The sequence below is a fragment of the Corvus hawaiiensis genome, chromosome 2, assembly GCF_020740725.1.
Source record: "Corvus hawaiiensis isolate bCorHaw1 chromosome 2, bCorHaw1.pri.cur, whole genome shotgun sequence".
Taxonomy (NCBI): Eukaryota; Metazoa; Chordata; class Aves; order Passeriformes; family Corvidae; genus Corvus; species Corvus hawaiiensis.
The window spans coordinates 38,064,640-38,083,340 of NC_063214.1; the positions used below are offsets into that span (position 1 = coordinate 38,064,640).

The following is an 18,701-nucleotide window of genomic DNA, read 5'->3' on the forward strand; positions in this document are numbered from 1 at the left end:
TTGACAACTTATGCAGTTATTTATTTCAAATACTTTGTTCCTAGGCAGAAGTAGTTCCCAATCAAGACCAACATTATTTCAAACCCATCTTTCTAAATTTGACTATATTTGGTTAGTCTCACCTGGAAGAATAATGCCAGAGGAAAAAAAAAAACCAAAAACAAAACAGTGAGGAAAAGCTGAAACTAAAATCTTTGCTAGACACTTTTTTCTTGTAATTACTAACTAAAGATGAAGTATTAGGAAATAAAGGAAGCACTACAGCCGTCACGCTCAATATTCACACTGTACGGTGTTTAAACATTAAAGCAATACATAAACGGTCTTAGAGCCACCCTCTGCTGGTGGACACCCACCGCTACAGTGGGCCAGCACGAACAGCAGCCTCTCCAGTTTCAGAGCCAGCAGAGATCAACGCCCCCGACGAGCATTTTGCAGCACCCCGTAGTGTTCGGGTACCCTGAAGACCTGAGCAGTGTCTCAGGGGAGCTGAGGGGAGCTGGGAGGGGGAGGGACCGAGGGAGGCCTCTCTGTGCCCGTTCGCGTTACAGGGTGCCTCGGGTTCTGCAGCGGGGAGCTCTGCCGTTCCCTCCCTCCCTTTACAGCTACATCCAGACCGGGTTTCACCTTACAGCCATGTCCCTAGGAGTCTGCCATGGAAGAAGACATGAGCAGGATTTATGACTGCTAACACAAACCGTGCTCTCTTTGCTAGTCTGCAAGCAAAACAGGTGGGCTAGGAAACCACAAACCCTGCCCAAACAAGCCCTGTACTGACTTGCACAACCACCTGCATGCATTCATTTTATTTAAAATAAAATACAAATCTAATGTTTCTGTTTTGAAAATTAGCACTTCTTTTATGTCCTTTACTGTTTTCTAAAGAAATAACACAAAGCCACGTATCTTGGACTCAGAAGTGTGAACACATCTGCTGATGTCAAAATCAGGCCATATGAAAATGGGTGAATAGTTAAAACTGTATCAAGAAGTTGCATTTATCTATGGATGGCTTCCAATATAATCCTTATTAAAGAAGGAGCAGTAGTTGACTATGATTATGAATCATAGAATTAGAGGAACCCTACAGAAGTACTGCTAAGTCTTTGATTCTCCTTGTTAAAATGTGTCAGCAAGCTTTCCAAGGGATAATAGCTTTCAGACAGAACACCGTAGACATAACGAGTACAAAGGGCTGGGTTTGCTCAGCCTGCTGATGGCTTTTTGCACTATTGTATTTCAGCTGTGACAGGTTGGTTCCCAGCAATACAGTGGGTCTGCATCTTCCCTGGGCATCTGCAAAACACCACTTCTGTACTGGAGGTATTTGAGGCAATTGGCTACAGAGATCTGTTTTTATTCAGGTGTAATCAGTTTACGAAATAGAAGGTACTACTTTAAAATTTTAAAATGAAAAGGTTAAAAATATGAAACTCAGCACATGAAGAGCACTTTTGGCCTACTTTTGAAGTGTTATTACATTTCTTTCCCCACCCAGATTCAAGAAGGAGGGCTCTTTCCTCCAAGCGTACTTTTTTCTTTATAATGATGGGATGCTATAGGCAGAATTCTGCAGCCACCAAAATCCCCATCTCCCCACAGCTAACAAATTATTACTATAGGGAATTATCCTAGGGTTTCTCACACACTAAACACTGAGTGCAATGTACTATGTATAGGTGACAAGGAAAAAGTAGAAAAGAAAAAAAAAAAAGGGAGTTGGGAAAACCTGTGTGTTGGCACACACCTACGTATTAGCTAGAAACAAAATGGTGATGAAAACCAAATGCCATCTGTGGATGGTGGATGTGAGCAAAATAATGCCTTGCTTTTCTTGCTATGTCACTGACTGCTGAGCAGTAAATTCAGGAAAGACTGGGATAGCTATCCCCTTACATCCACAGAGGTGAACATTACCTGGAGGTTGCACACATAAAGCACTGCCAGAGCACAGGGAGCATTCAGGGTGCATGTTTCCTTTGGGAGAAATAAGATGATAAATTGACAGTACCCAAAAGGCAGGGCCACTCATACCAGAGAGAATGACTGAGGCAGGCATATTCCAAACCTAGGATCTTGGCTGATGTGATTTGTACCTAAACTTACCTTCAGGTAGCAGAAAACTGACTATAGCAAAAGGCTGGGATATCTGAGGTACCATCAAACCCATGCGAATGAGGCTGCAATGCCACTCAGAATGAACAGTGGCAATGCCACCCATCCCGGAGAGCCACATCACTCAGGTGTTGACAGAAACTTGTGAGAGACCCCTCACATCCTTGCTTTCATGGCCAAGCCTGTCACATGCCTCAGTACTCATGACAAGGTTAATCCACCCTCTCAAGGATGAGAGTTTAAAAGACAGATGTGAGCAGACACTTTAACAAAATAGTTCACGCCAACTGTATCTGTTGGGGACCAGACATTTGCGTTTGATTTGTTATCAAGAGGGAATAGCTTCTCCATCCCATGAATCTGCCAACAACACAAAGCTCCTCTCCTCTTCCATGATTCTCCCAATTTACTAATCTATATTTTAAAAACTGCTAAATTATTAATTAATAATACATAAAACAATGTATACAAATGTATTTAAAATATACATTTTATATACATATATGCCTAGATTTCCAGATATGTAAACAATTTACACTAAAAAAATATGTATTAATTACTATTGTATAAATATTTATAATGAAGAATATTCATTTATTCTCATTTGACCTAGTAAAATAAACTCCATTTCATCACCCCTGTGTTTCCAGGAGGTAGCACTGGGACAGCAGTTGCTCCAGTCACAATCTGCCCTGGAGATGAGAGGAGCTTTCTGTGGGCAGGAATTTTCAAGCGGCCAAATGGACCTCAATGCTATGACTTAGTGAAGTGTGACTGCCCTTCATCCCTGGTGATGCACCGCACCCACCTGGCTGCCAACTCATGTGAGGATTGCACCTGCCTCTACTTCATGTTTGTTTCTCCAGAAAAGTTAACAGCAGCAACAATCTAATTCTTGGGGGACGCAATTACTCTCTTAGCTGGCATCCACTGAGGCAGCACATGTACGGTGAAGCCACCACATCTCTCTTAAACAGCTGCCACCTCATTGTCCTCGTCAGAGGGTAACACTCACCATCATCAGAACAGAAGAGTTCACAGCAGTGCAGCCTTCACTGGTAGCAGGAGCACTGCAAAGATGTTGATAGGGAAAACTGAGATTAGCTTTTCACCTATCATATGTGAAACATTTTAGTACCTCGTTCTCTCTTTTGCCGATCTACTTTGCCATTATTTATAAAATTACATTTGGCTATATGTGTAGGGGTAACATGCAACTCCCTATATGTAAGAATTAGTTCCATCAAAGGAAAATATATTGGTAGTCTCGGTAACAAAACAAAAAACAACCCCAAACTTAAAAGAAAACTGTTCCACATCTTACTCCAGCGCTGTTTGCACAAGGATTTGTCTGGACTACACCGAACAATCTCTCATGCTGCTTACAGACAGCAGCAACTCTTGAGCTACTGCTGCCTGGTCACAAGGCTACACACAGCAAAACCACAAAAAGGCTCTGTCATGAGACCTAAAACAGAAAAACATAGTTAACAAAAGCACCCACGTACACAAGGGACACTGCTGGTCCTCTTCCACAAAATTAACTACATCCTTAGATGCATGATTTAATGAGCCAGACACTTCAGCAACAAGCCCAAGGACTTCGGACTTCTGACTTCTGGCATGCACCCAGGTACCTGTTTTTTGTGCTATGGTGCAAATGCTCTCAACCAGGTCACAAACCCAACTCAGGTTTCATAAAGCCACAGAACTACAAACCTCCTCCGCTTCTACCATGACCCACAGAAAAGCATACCCAGGGCAGGGAGTGTGTGTTAACACCCTGATTAAGACACCGATAGCTCTGCATGCCGCTCCAGGTAGTTGCACTGGCGTGAAAGGGAATGGTGTACTACAGCATGGGAAGGCAAGGGCAGAAGGTAACACCAAACTCCTTAAACTGGCAATGCCACTGCTGCCGCTGCTTCGTGCAACTGCGTTTTTTGAAAGCTCAAAGCAGGAAGCTCAATACACCACCTAGGAATGCATGCCCAAAGAGACCCTACTAGAAACAAAGTAACTGATATGCATGACACCAGAACACGAGGGTAAGATACCTTGAGCAAGGTTGCTTAAGTCATCAGCAACCATCTCTATGCTGGTTTTGAAAAACCTTTCCTGTATTGTGGCATGTCAGCCCTATTAAGACATGAAGAACATAGCCTTCTCACCTCGTGAGCCCTAGGTGTTGTGCATGCAGAACAAGGTTCAGAAATGATTCTGGGTCATGCAACTCAGCAGGTAAAGTGACCAACGCTAACGTGACCATCTTTAAATCTCTGCAAGAGCAGTGTAACATTATCTTTTTCATAAAGTTGTGCATCAGGAAACCAAGTGCTGCAAGAGTAGCCACTGAATTCATGAGGAAGCAGATTTGTGTAAACCTGACCTATGGGACTGCAGCCAAGACATGAAGGTTAGCTCCTCACTAGCAGTCCACTAAACTACATCCTTAGGACACTGCAAGTAAATAACTTGACAGAATGGAGCAAGTGAAATCATGTGACTGGAAACTTGGCTAGGAACCTGAGATACTTACTGTTGCTGCCAGTTTTCCAGGAAGAGGCATTTGCAAAGAAACAGCAAAAAAAGCCCCACTCAAAAAATGAGAGAGTCAACCAGTGGTAATGTACAGAAAAACTAAAAGCTTCGTTGAAGAGTCCAAGGCAAGGAAGAGAGCAAACCAAGGGAACTGTGGCACAGGCAACATGATCAAATGCTGCGGTCCTAGGAGTTGCATGCTTTTTCACAGTGCAGCAGTACTTCCCAGAAGGAAATGGTTTGTGTGCACTGAGGAATGCTCTGACTGCAATACTGTTGTTTAGGTACTCACACTGCCCAAGCTTGTGTTTTAAGCTGAATCATATAGGAAACAACGTGCAATTTTGCACCACTACACTCAAACAGCTGAAGAACCCAAAGACACCTGCACACATGACCAGGGATTCCAGTGTATCAGTTTAGGTGCAGGACTGCCTTTGAAAATTAATAATGGTGCATCACTTCACATAAAAATATAGTTGTTAAAATTAAATTGTAACCTCTGGTTATGGCTTTCACTCTCGCTACATCCAACACTTTTCCCCTACAACCTCACAAAAAAAAAAGGGTCAAGGAATGGTGTTGGAAGCTTGCCATAACCACAGGCTCATATTGCCTTTGTCAAAGGAGGTAATTTCCCAAAACGTATTCCTTCAACAAAGGTACTTAGTGAGCTTTTAATTTCAGTAGAATTTATGTGACTCTTAAAAATCCTCTGCTCTTCCCCCTCCCACCTTTTAAATTTTTTTTATGTTGAAAGAAGTAAAAGCTAGTACCATGCTTGAATATGTCAGCTCATGGGCTGCTCTCCTGGCACAGATAAGCACATCAGCTGAGCAGTATCTATTACCAACTCAGGTTTACCACATCACAACAAAAATAGCCCTTCCCAGGATTAGTGGCAACTGAGTCAGGTACACACCAAGCATAACCTCAGTGTGATACCTCCACTGCTTTATGCAATACAGGGTTTGATCGAGCTTTGTGCTGAAGAGGGCAGTGCACACTCAAAAGTACATGTAAATATGCACTCCAAGTGTTTCTTGTTCTACATGGAAGTGCTTGGGGCACCCATCGTGTATATTAAAGCCAGAACAGTGGCAGCCAGAAGATTTATGCTCAGCCCTGGAGCCCACCTGAGCCATGTTTGTGTGCCATTATCCAGCAATCCAGGGGTGGGAATGCTTATCTTCAGTGCAGAGCTGCAGTCAGCCAGCTGGCTCTGCAGCAGTTAGGTGGACTGAGAAAAGCTGTTGTTCCAGGAACTAAGAGTATTTGACAAAAACTGAAGCTGTTTGGGTGGTTCTGAGCTGGGCAGTGGCATACATCCTTTTAAAAGAAATGTGGTCTGCCTACAGCCTTATGGTCTTCAGTGGTCATGTCAGGGCATCCCACCTTAAGAGATACATCCATGTGTAGCTAACAGCTGCAGAACTTTTGATTCTCCTTGTGTTTAGAAAGTTCTCCCCACTGCTAGTGCACCTTCCCAAAAGGCAGCTTCCCACAACTGGAGTCTCTGAGTCTCCTGTACTTGAGCTACTTGCAGTTTTTCAGTGTCCTGACTAGCACTTTTAAGTTCTGCATAGTGATTATCTTCCCCAGTATCTAAAATAAAATCAGTTTCCTGTTTCAGTATTAGATGAGCTCTCTTTTCAACTCAAAAGGGTTTGAAGTTGTGGAAGCAACAACCTTTTTCTCTCTACTGAGTTCTTTCAGATACCAGATATTAGGAACACAGGGACTTGCAGCAGCCTGCACACCCTTTCCCTTTGTGTAACTGCTATTGAACTGCTGCCATCTCTCAGTTGAAGAACATGTCCGTGCTAAGTTGACTCTTGACTGCTCTTACAGCACTCTTCTTTTTGCTGAAAGACAAAAAAAAAAGGGTAACACTTTATAATTAGTCATTAGAATTATTTCCAGTCGCTTTACGCTCTTTTGGCTATGCACAAATACTAGGCTCTTCCAAATATTGGTTTAACAGCTGCCTCCCCACAATTTCATTGAGAACACTTTAAAAAGGCACAGAAGCCTTCCACTCCCTCCTGTTTTTCCAGGCTCCCCTATCAAAGAACAAAGTAGAGTACACAACGTATTTTTAGCATTATCATTAAGATACTTGGAAACAGTAACATGATATACAAGTACTTACCTGTTCCACCCAGCTGAACTCATCCTCTCACCTTTCCTCTTGCAGCTCCGGAAACTTTTTGGCAAACAGCTCAATGGGAAACAACTAAAATCAACCAACCTTCATCACAGCTTCTTCATCCACTATCATCTGAGCAGTAACTTTAATGTGAAAGAATTTACACCCCTTCCCCCATAGGCTTTGAAATAAGCAGTTGGTCAGTGACACTTCCACTCCTTCCTCCAAGGGGACTGCAGACAACTAAGTTTTAGAGCTGGGGTAATTAAGAAAACACGATATTAAAACAGAATTTATGTGCCAAGACTAGCATAGATGGTATCACCCTTAGAAACCATATTCTACTTTCTGTTTGAAAGCACATGCAAATCTTTTCATCCAGTTAATTTTCCTACCAGGGCTGACATTAGGCCTGGTAGGAAATTTCCAAGAACTGAAACAACCCCAACAGCTCTCTGTGCTGCACTGACACAGACATTGACAGTGACAGCAGACCTATATCACCACACATCTTAAAACTAATGACATGATATATCTGTACACTTCATCTCAAAATCTGTGTTTCTCATGCAGCCTGGCTTTCTATACTACCCAGTAAGTACTCAATTTAGAGCATCCAAATGCTTGAAGTTTCTTTAAGAGGAAACTTGTCAGGACGAGCGCTGAGACACAAAGACAGGTTTCTATGTATGAACTTAGATTTCTTAGACTGAGCATTTTCTTCTTTAGGCAAAGTCATCACACATTCCTACTTATCTTCCTCATCCCTCCTTTGGGATCTTTCAACTGATTCTTCAGGTCAGCAAAAAGGGTGGTTGCTTACCAGAGTTCAGTGACCAGAATCACTTCAGTAGCAACGAGAAGCCATAGGTTTTGCAGTGTAGGATGTCAGCATAGTAAAGTACACACAAACCCATCAGCATCACAGGCTGAGGACCAGACACACACTGGACTAAGTTTTCATTAACAGCATTAAAGCAGAGCACACCAATCTTTAAGAAATGCCAAAGCGGGTTTTCAATGCTACTGTCAGCTTGTACCTCTTCATATGAACTGCAGACACGCCACTTATTTCTTCAATAGGACTGGAAGCTTCTTACAGACATTGCAACTAACGCCTGTTGGGTCAGGATAGATCTGGACAGTAGCACTTTCAGGTGAACAGATTATCCAAGTCTGAGACACTTAACACAGATTTCATCATTAACATCTCTGACACGTTGTGATCAACCTGCCGATCCACACACTGGCAAGTATAAAATCCCCCAAAACTGACCAAAGTGAACAACACACACAAAGAAAACTCTTTTACTTCTCTCTTGCATCAGGTGTTCATTTGAGTAGTTTCTGAAATTGTTTCCTTTTTCCTACCTCAGCTGAGACATCAGTGGCATCTACATCTACAGATAAAGAAGATATAAATAATGAAATACAATTATCTGTAAAGCGGGACGCACAGCATCCCCCCCAGAGCGGCAGCACTGACTGCAGGGGAATGGGGAGGGAGTGAAGGGAACACTGCAGGTAAAACCAATTGTTTCTAAACCAGTTTAAGGGAACATACTGCCATTAGGCCAGCAGACCATCTTGGATGAAGATTTCACATGCACTTTTTCTGGCAGTTATAGAAAAGATAACCAAGCTTGACCCAACTATTCCACTGCAACACTTATCAGCCTTACCAGGTATCAGCTGCAGAGATAAAAAGCATAGGCCTAAAGTCTACAGTGAACAACTGTTGTGACAAGTCATCATTCCAGTGCCCTTTATTTCACCCCCAGTTCACCTAATCTAAAGGTATCTGCGTAGAAAAGAAACAGAATTAGAAAAGAAATAAGAGGGGCTGTACTTATAATTCAGAATTCTCCATATATATGGAACTATTGATGCTATGAATTTTATTAACAGAGCCTTACACCCTCACCATTCATTTTCTTCAGAGAGGAATATGATAAAACAGGAGAACCTGGCTGTGAGGAGAAGCACCCTCAGGACACTGGACTATTTGCAGGACTGCATGCAACCAGTTCAGCTCCTTTAACTAAAGGGAGCTGCATCTAAAGTGATAAAGAACAGCACACATTGCTGTAGTACCAGCAAGTCTTGAAAGGCTGCAATGTTCAGGGGAAGTAACTGCACCAGAGAATATCTCACATCATCCTTTCTCCAACACTTTTGTATCCTGGGGCAAACACGCCATCTCAGTTATTGTGTAGCAATAGTTATTCTGCAGCAATACCCTGAGCAAATGCCTTGTACTTACCTCCAGGAGGAGCCAAAGTATCAAATAAACCCTTGTATCTCCGTTTTACCTGAGCAGTAACACCAGTGGTAGCAGCCAAGACTTCAAGCAAGCCTGCAAAACTCTTCACGACTCTTTTCAATTAAGTGTCTTCCTGGCATAATAAAGTGCTTTATTTCACAAGAATCAGCTGTAACTAGAAACGGTATTATTTCACAAGCTACGCAATACTTTGACCATCTTCCCTTCGGGTTTTGAGCACAGGCCTTCCACACATGGTTTCAGGGAACTCCAGTCACCTTAAGCCTCACAGAGCTTAGATTACTCTCATCTGGTGAACATGTATTTCCCATCCCCCAACACAAAACACTAGAACAAGCAGGGATAACATTCAGTACAAGAAAGCCTAAAACCATTGCTCAAAATTGCATCCTACTTCCTCCATGCCAGCCAGAGGGCTGAAACTAAGACAGCACCTAGTCAGGTGGCTAAGCCATGCCAACCTGAGACAGCAAGCACAAGTAAAATACGGGGGCAGCAAGTTGGCTTGGCTGCTCCCATACCACGCTGAGATGTCTTATACCATCTCGTCTGCCTTCTCAACTTTTTCAAACTTGTTTTATGTGTCTATGGACATAGAATTATACATTTGGGCTAGAAGTAACCTCAAAGATCATCTGGTTCTAACCCTCCCCTGCCATGGGCAGGGACACCTTCCAGTAAACCAAGTTGCCCCGTGCCCCATTCAGCCCGGCCTTGAACACTTCCAGGGATAGGGTGTCCACAGCTTCTCTGGGCAATCCTCACAGTAAAGAATTTCTGCCTTGTATCTAATCGAAACCTACCCTCTTCCAGACATACTAAGGCCTTTAGAAGGAAGCAAAGCTCCTCCTGCTGGTCACACCAAGAAGCATGTCTCTGACACCCAGACACCATTAGTGCAATTATCAGACCTCAGACAGAGCCACCCACAGCCCTTAAAAAAACCACTTAAACCAGCGAAGCGCAGGCTGTCACCTGGCGTACGACAAGGGCATGTCCCAGTCTGCTCCCTGCTGACGGCCACCCCACCAAGGCCAGCCCTGCTCTTTAACCCGCAGTCCGTACTTCGTCCAAGGCCCAGACACCGGAGCTGGTACAGCCCCGCCGGGCCCCTCTCCCCGGAGGAGGAGAGCGGGGGGCCACAGCCCCGAGAGCCACCGGACCCGCCCCAGCTCCTGCGCCACAGAGCGGCCTCCCCGTTCGCACCCAGCACCGCCCCAGCGCCCACACGCCCCGGCAGCCATGACCGGCCGTCGCTGCAAGGCCACGCCGCCCGCTCCTGCCACACTCCCACCGCAGCCGGACGGGCCCCTCCAAGTCCCGGGACAGACTCGCACCCCACGGCCCCGCTCCCACCACAGAGAAGCGCTGCCCCACCCAGAACCAGCAATCACCGAGTGACAATCGGCCGTGTCCTTCAGAGCCCCCCTCCCTACCCGCCGCGGCCCTCCGGCTACTCCTCCTCAGCCTCCCCCTTCTTCCTCAACCGCTCGCACAAGCTCTTTCTTGTCCCTTAAACCAAGACAGAACTACCGCCCTTCCCCCTTTTCCGACATCTTAACCCGGCTCCCCGACCGCTCCTCCCGAGCTAAGCGTCCCACGCCACCAACATGGCGGCCGCGGCCACCTCCTTCCCCACCCCGCTACCCAACGCGGCCGCACCGCACGGGATCTGCCGGGAAATCGAGTCCACGTCCTGAACGCTGCCGCGCTATTGCTATCCGAAGAAAACTACAAGCCCCAGAAACCCCCGCTGCCAAAGGGCGCCAGCCAATGGCGAGACGGCAGCGCGGGCAGTGGCCCCGCCCCGGCGGGCGAGAGGGGTGATGTCATTGCCCAGCGGGGCCGCGGGGGCGCGCCGCGCGCCGCCGCTCATTGTGCTCGGCCGGTGCCGCCTCCGCTGCCGGACACGGCGGGGGGGCCGCGCTCCCGCTCCTGCGCTGCCTGGGGCGGGCGGCCCTGCGCACATCCCCGCAGACTGCTGCCTTGCGCCGAGCCCTGCTGCTCCTGTCCTGGGCGTCCTGGCTCCAGGGTAGCTCGACACCGTTCCGGAGGGCTGCGCTGCTCTGCGCTGCACGGCACGGCACGGCACGGCACGGCACGGGCAGTGGGGACTGAACACCCATTCCCGAGTGGGACTGCCTTGCGCCCAACCCTGCTGCGCCCATCCCGGGGAGCTGCCCTGCGCCGGGAGGGTGGTCAGCACCCATCCCAGTGGAAGTGGGCTGCCGTGCGCTCATCTCCGGGGTCAGCACCTACCCGGGGCGTGCGGGGGCTGCAGCGCCCAGCCCCGCTATCCCCCGCGTGCGGCGGCCCGGGGCTGCCGCTTCTTCCCATCGCCGCTGACCGGCTCCTGGCTCCCGCCTCGTTCTATGGTCGTGGAGAGGGAGGAAAAATCCCAAACCAGGTGAGTTCTGCGCGCATCTTCTCTTTCTGTGTGCTTTTCCTTGTCCTGTTACCCCCTCCCTCCCAGGCCCCCATCTCCCGATGCCCTTCCCCGCACTGTGTGCTCCTCAGCGAGGAGCAGCGCTGCCGAGAGGGACTGCGCTGTCGTTCCCTGGTCCTGCTGAAAAAGGAGGGGCGCAGGGACGGAGGAAGCGGGGAAAAAACCCTAACCCGCTAAATGGTCTCATCCCGCGGAGATGAGTCCCCCTCGCAGCCCTTCGGGCCCGGCGGCAGCTCCGCGGCCGCGCTGCGCGTCGCGGAGCCCCTGGGAAACTCCCGCAACTCCGGGATGCTCCGGGCGCCCCGAAGCCGCGCAGTCCCGAGCCGGCGGGGAGCCGTGTCTGGTTTGGCTCCCTCGCTGGATAAGAGTGGAAAATAAGATGGATTTTGAATTGCTGTCGTTAAGCGCTGCAGAGCCTGCGAGAGCCGGGCTCCTGCAGACAAAATAAATACGAGGTGTGTTTTAGGATGGTTTTTGGGGCGTTGGTGTGCTGTCGTGCGGCTTCGTTGTTTTGACACCGCTATTCCTCCCCCCTTTCAGGGAAACGGGGGACATTTGAATCCAACTGACTCTCGGTCCTGGCTGTGTGCAGTTGGTCCAGGTTTCTTCTCCAAGTCACATCTTGAGTTAGTATCTTAAAAATTCTTGGTTGAGAGCCTGATGTTTTATTTCAGCTTCCAAACTACTGCTCTGATCTTTTTCAGTTTTATCGTAAATATAAGAAATGCCTATATTTTAAACTTTGTAGAAACTTTGTGGTCCAGCAGAGCTTCATTGTCGTGTGGCTTTTTATTCGTTTCACTGTTCCTTTCTGTTTGTGAGGTGAAATTTGGATTTTTACTTGAATAGTGCTAAGATATTAGTGCAACATACAGATAATTTTTCCTTAGTATATAACATCAGAAGGTTTTATCCCCTTTTATAACTGAATTACTTCTGCAGTTGCTAGTGGACTCTAGACTTCTCATTTTGTGCTGGTGGCAATGAAATGTGTGCACACAGAGGGGTCCTGCTTGCTTCAAGTCTGTCAGTATCTTTCAGTGCCCTTTAAAGTTAATCCTCACCAAAGCCCGACTTGGAGGCTGTTCTGAGAGCAGCAAGAGTGTGCAGCTGAGTTGATATTTTTAATTTTTTTTTCCTCCCCTGTGCTTCATATTTGCTTCTGCGCTTCTCTTGTGTAACTGGCGCTGTGTGTCCTCTGGCAGGGCTCTCCCTGGAATTGCAGTGCTGGGGCGTGGGTAACATGAGTGCAGTGGGGACAATGAAACTCCCTGTTTGGTTTGCTCAAAGTGTTTGTAAACACCCGCGCGGTGTTGGGGTGTCCGTGTGCAATGGATGGTGTTTTACAGCTTCCCCTCTTCGAGTGGAATAAATATGCTGCATCCACACCTCCTTGCATTTGTTTTATCTGTGTTTTTTCCTTCCTTCCCCTTTACTACTGACTCAAAGGGGAAGAACAACAGTGCACACAGGCGTTGCCTTTGGTTGGTCTTTTTTTAACATTTTTGTTTCCTGGAATGGCGTTTTCCTCTTTATTTTACAAGCGAGGGAACAGATAATCTAATAGAGGGTTTCCCATATTGGCTGTAAAAGGAGAAGTTTTATAGCACTGATTTTGTTAGCCTGGTATAGAAGGCACTGGATATGAAGTGATAATTTGAAACTGTAGCCTGGGAATTGTTCTGGGAAATACTGCTATAGAAGTTGGTGAGAACAAGCAAGGAATCCATGGCTGGTGATGTCGCATTTAAGTAAGACAATTTTTGTGATGCCCCTCTTTCTTTATCTTGTTTTCATCTTTCTGTATGTATATATCTTGAACAAAACAAGCATAAATAGCAATACATATTTTTATATAGTTCAATATTTATTACATTTGTTGGATTTAGAAATACTTGTGACAATGCATGCTAGCATTTTCAAGCTGTATTATACTATATCAGGAGGTAGATTAAAAATGTACCACAGAAATCTACACTGTATTAATCAGATTAAATTTTGCCTTTCAGCAACTGAAATACAGACACATAAGAAGGGACCAAAAGCTGAAAATCACTCAATCTTTGCTGTGAAAAAACTCAGATGAGCTAGGGGATCCTTCCTCTTGTCCTGCAAAGACCTAAATGCAGTGTATGTGTTTACTCTGATTCAAGAATTCTCTGAAATGCCAGCTGCTGGAAGCAAAGAGAATATCCCAGGAAGGCAGCACTAAATATTTCCTCAGGTCTTTTACTTTTTTTCCCCATTTCTTACTAGTGTCCAGTGTTTGAAGGGAAATTCAGGGTTCGGTGGTCTCATGGTCATATTCTGCAGAGTTTTCTTGCATTTTAGTCCTGTTCCTCATGAAATTGAGTATGATGCCAATTACTGGCTTCTTAGTCAAGCCAGAAATCACACCCTTGCAAATTGGTTTTATGAGTATCACCCGTGTGCCCTGAACTGTGTTAAATTGCCCATCCCAGAACTGTTGCTGCCCTGGGATGTTTGGGTGTCACCCAACCTCATGTACAGGGGAACCCAAAGACTGGTGAGATGAGAGGAACTGGGAAGAGCCAGAGCTGAGCCAGCCTTGCTGACTTTTAAGCTTAACTTTCCTCTTTGCTCCAGAGATGAGCTAGGAGAGGACAGGGATTTCTGTAGCCTGGAGTTGAGATCTGGTGAAAGAGCTGAAGTTCCTGAAGCAAGAGATGGATGGCTGAAGGTGGCTCTCCAGGGAGGAACTGAGCAGTCACTTTCCAAACCGGCAAGGGGAGAAAGGCATCTGCAAGCAAACAACCCCCATTTGTCACCCTGCTGTGAAAGAGCTTTTCTCTGTTGACTGATCTGTGCTGTACTTCCCATCTTCCCAGACCCAGCTGCAGGTGGTAGGTGTTGCTCACAGCCTGAGCTGGAGTGTGGTGGCTCTCTAATGCGAGCTGTGGAGAGCTCCTGGCTTCAGCTCTGGAGCTGTCTCTGTTTGGTCCTTGCTGGGACAGCCAAGCTGGCATCCATCAACTGGCAAACGGAGACACTTGCTCTAAGTTTTGTGGTGTGTCCCAGAGAGGTGTATTCGCAGCTGGGTTTTTTGTGGGTGGTATAGGTTTATTGGCCTTTTCTTATTTTTACATAAAATAGCCAAACAAGGAGTTACAATAGCTGGGAACTAGATTGATTCCGTTTCTCATTTTAAGGCTTATTGCTTTTTTTTCTAAGGACAGGACCAGCAGTTTGAGTGCAAGCCTTGCTCTGTGTGAGTACAGAAGGAGGAATGGGGAATGTGCTAGGTGCTAGTTCATGCATGTTGTCAAATAACCACCCAGGCAGTGAGAAAGTAAGAGAGATTCCTTTCAGCTGTGTGGCTGGCATGGCAGGAGTGTGGAAAGTAGCACAAGATGGGCATACCTTGCAGTAATGAAGCTGTTTAGGTACTGATGCTTGTATGGATGTTTGCAAAACTTTGGAACAGGAGACTTAGGAGTCAGTAAAATAATTTTCTATATTACAGATAGGTTTCTGACACCAAAAACATTGGCCCAGTTGGAGAGGTCTTGGCGCAGAGACGCTCAGCAACAGCTCTGCTTTGGCTGGAGGACAGATGAGATGACCTGAGGCAGTGTTTTGATTGACTTTCTAGTTTCCACAATTTCATTTTGCAGCAAGTCATTTAGCTTCCTGCTCCCTCCCAGTGCTTCTGTCAATAACTAACTAAATTCTCATTTTATTTTTAATGGCTCTTACAGTGGGAAAGAAATAATCTGTCATGTTTGTCATATAATCCTGGTTGGCCTGTGCATAAATCATGAATTTAAAGTGAGGGGAGGGAAGGGGTTGAGTCAAATATTCCTCAGGTGCTAATATGTTGAAATAATTAGGGCAGAACAAGGATCAACTTGTCCCTTAAAATCACTGTCAGCTTTTAAACAGAGTCAAGACCACATTGAAGTCTGCTGCTGTTGCAGTAGTTTTGTGACTAATCTACGCTATTAAACATTGGCCCTGCGTAAGGTATTGGTGAGATTTGTGTTGTAATGTAATTTGATTTCACCTTGCATAGATAAAAATAATTAGAGAGCTTTGTTGCTTTGAGCTGAGGAGAGATATTTAGGCTGTGAACAGCTTGAGACTCACACACCATTTATCATCTTGCCTCTCCTGGAGTTACTGCTCTCACTACACTGCAGAGGTACACTCTTCCCTAATATACTTAAGGCAAAATTTAAACCTATTTAAAACCTATTTAACCTAGCTATTAGTTTCCTGAGAAAATTAGGGAATACCTGTACAAACAGAGGAGGAAACCTTCAGTAAGGTCTCACAAATCTGCTGCCCTTTTAAACATCACAGGATACCCTGTTTATTTTCTTTCCTTTTAGCAGAAATACTGTCTTTTAAGCACTGCTGAACTAAAAGTTAACTGTAACCTTTAAGTATCTGAATAGTGTTTTCTTTTAGATCTTGAAAAGAGTAATGAGAAAAGGGAAGAGAGAAGAGGAAGGGGAGGAAAGGCTGTACCGGCATGAAAAAAGATGAGCTTGTGCATGGTTTCTTAAAAGACTGTATCCTGCAGGCTGAATTTAAAAGAGAAAAAAAAAAAACAAAAAAACCATGTTAGAGTTGCCAAAGTACAGAAGTTGAGCAGTGCTTGGGTTACTGTGTCCTGCTAAAGATGTCCTCCACAGAGAGAGGGACTTCATGCAGGGCCTCAGCAGCCCAACCCACTGCTGCACTGTGCTTCTTCTCCTCTGCAATGAAGGTTCCAAAAACTAAATTCTGCTTTTTCAATTAAGCAAAATCTCAGTTACTCAAAGGGCAGCATGTGTGCATTTAAAGTGGGAGTATTTCTTGATATAAATCCAGGCTGTTGTTTGCAAAAGAGAATTGTCATGGAACTACCATCCTGTAGGCTGGTGCTGAGCCTTGATGCCAATTTTTTTGGAACAGTGCAGAAAATGAATCCGAGTGCATATGAGAGTCTCGCATCCCCCACAGTAACAATCATTTGCATGTGCTTTCCTGAGTGTTTTGGACCAAAATCCTTGCAGCCAAAAAAAACCAAAAAGAGCTTCTATTGCTTTGGCAGGAAGGATTACCCTGTTACCTGGCTCTGGAAGGATGGGACCCCTGTCCAGAGTAATCAAGCAGTTAAGAATAGAATATTTTCTATTCTAAATATTGTTGGAATATTGGAAGTTGAAAGAGACCTACAAGGATCATCTAGTCCAGCTGCCTGAACAATTCAGGGCTGACCATAAACATGTTGTTAAGGGCATTGTCCAAATGTCTCTTGAACACTGACAGGCTGGGGTATCAACCCTCTCTCTAGGAAGCCTGTTGTAGTGTTTTGCCATGCTCTTGGTATAGAAATACTTCCTCATGTCCAGTCTGAACCTCCTCTGGTGCAGTTTTGAACTATTCCTATGCATCCTATCACTGGATACCAGGGGAAAGAGATCAGCACCTCTCTCTCCACTTTCATTCCTCAGGGAGCTGCAGGGAGCAACGAGGTCACCCCTTTTCTCCACACCAGACAAGCCCAAAGCCTTTGCTGCACTTCATAGTGCTCTTGCAGCCCTGATGAAGCTGTGTGGGGTTGTACAGGATGTTTCACTACTCAGTGGGACGTTGCTAAAGAGACAGCACCAGCTCCATGGGACTGCTAATGTTCTTGTTCCCACCTGCTTTCTCCCTGCTTGTTTTCCATCTGCCTGAGCCTCTTGCTCTAGTGCAGCCACCCCAGCTACACTTTTAGGAGCTTGGATACTCCCAGGCTACAGATAATTCTGAGGACTAGGTATAAATGCAGACTCTTAGCTGAAGAAGATGTGATGCCTGTAGGAAACAGATTATTAAAGGTGCTGAGTAGAAGAATTTGTGTCTGGTTAGAAGATCACCCTACCTCTACTCTTACCTGAGACAGGTGAAACTTTAAGCACAGGAGCTTGTCAAACCTTCCTGTCTTTTCAGTGGTCATTCTTTTGCTCCAAATAGTCATTTATCCGTAAATATGAGTGTGATGAGAGATCCAGAAAAATCTGTGCTCCAGAAAAATCCCAGATCCATGCTCGGGATGTAGACTATTAGTTGAGACACGAACACCAGCATTCAGATTTACAACCAATCAAAGAACAACTTAAAGGGATTGCCAGGATTAGAAAAGAGATTTTGGGTTTGCTATGTTGCAAAGAATGCTTTCAATAATGAAAAGCGGACTTGAAAAATAATCATTAGCACTTTTCTGTGATTTAAATTTCATTGCCTGAACTCAGAGAAATGGAAAATAGATCAGTCAAGGCTTTTCATCTAACAAGTTTTTAAAGAAAGCCTGATTTGTGTCTAATTAGTGAGAATTTCTTCATGGTGCTTCTAGGACCTAAAGCATGGTGTTTTCATGACAGCTGTGGCTGCATGGGAATATTTACTGAAGATAACACCCTTACTTGAAAATGTAGTGAGACAGCCTTGTATAACCTGATTTGACATCAAGAAATCCACTATGGCATCTCCATCCTGTGTGCTCTTATTTTCCTGTTGCTTTCTGATGGTAGGAGGGAGTTGTAAATTCCATCTTCTCCAACACTGGAGATTGAAACTTATTATAATACCTACTGAACTTGATTAACTGAGAGAGGGGACAACTGCCATTTAAAAAAATAATTATTTTTCTATTGTTCTTGCATTACATCTATTAATGCAAATACCTGAAAAGTAAATGCAGGCTTGAAAAATCTTTCCTGGCTCATTTGGTATCCCTGCTAGTCCTCTGGAGACATCAGACTATTCCACCCTGTGACGAGTAATCTCTAGACGCGAGAATCAGATAGCCTGAAATTGTGGTGGGGGTGTCAGCTTATTTTGGCATATTGAGAAGAAGGTTGAGAGAAGTAACATTAGCCTTTTTATTCTTGCATCCCCCACCCTGAAGTTCATGGTACAGCATGTCCTGTGGAGAAAAGGTATAAATTCATATAAACCTGTGGTAATGAGTTTAATTAAACCCCAGCAAAGACTGGAGAAATCTCTAGCTTTCACAAAAAGGTAAGGGCAGGTTTGGGGTGTCCCTGTATCTATGGACTGCTGAGGACCTCAGAATAGTTGAGTATCTGGTTCACTGGAGATACAGCAGCAAGTTTAACCTGTGTGATAATGGCTTTGGGCTCTGCTGTTCTTCTCTGTAATCCCTTTTTCTG

The 18,701-nt window shown here is 45.3% G+C and overlaps 1 protein-coding gene and 1 long non-coding RNA gene across 8 annotated transcripts in view; one reads left to right on the forward strand and one right to left on the reverse strand.

Annotated features, from left to right (window-relative positions):
• On the reverse strand, positions 1 to 10,821 carry LOC125321508. Its single transcript, XR_007201563.1, has 2 exons — positions 6,809 to 10,821; positions 1 to 6,521 (listed from the first exon to the last, which is right to left on the reverse strand). It is a non-coding gene; the product is annotated as an uncharacterized LOC125321508 (long non-coding RNA).
• A 139-nt stretch (positions 10,822 to 10,960) lies between these two features.
• The window catches only part of RAB30 (RAB30, member RAS oncogene family), a 49,181-nt gene continuing 41,440 nt past the window's right edge, over positions 10,961 to 18,701 (forward strand). For all 7 annotated transcript variants that reach the window (XR_007201567.1, XR_007201566.1, XR_007201565.1 and 4 more), the window contains exon 1: positions 10,961 to 11,496. The gene's annotated coding sequence lies outside the window, so the exon portion shown is untranslated. The remainder of the gene's footprint in view (positions 11,497 to 18,701) is intronic.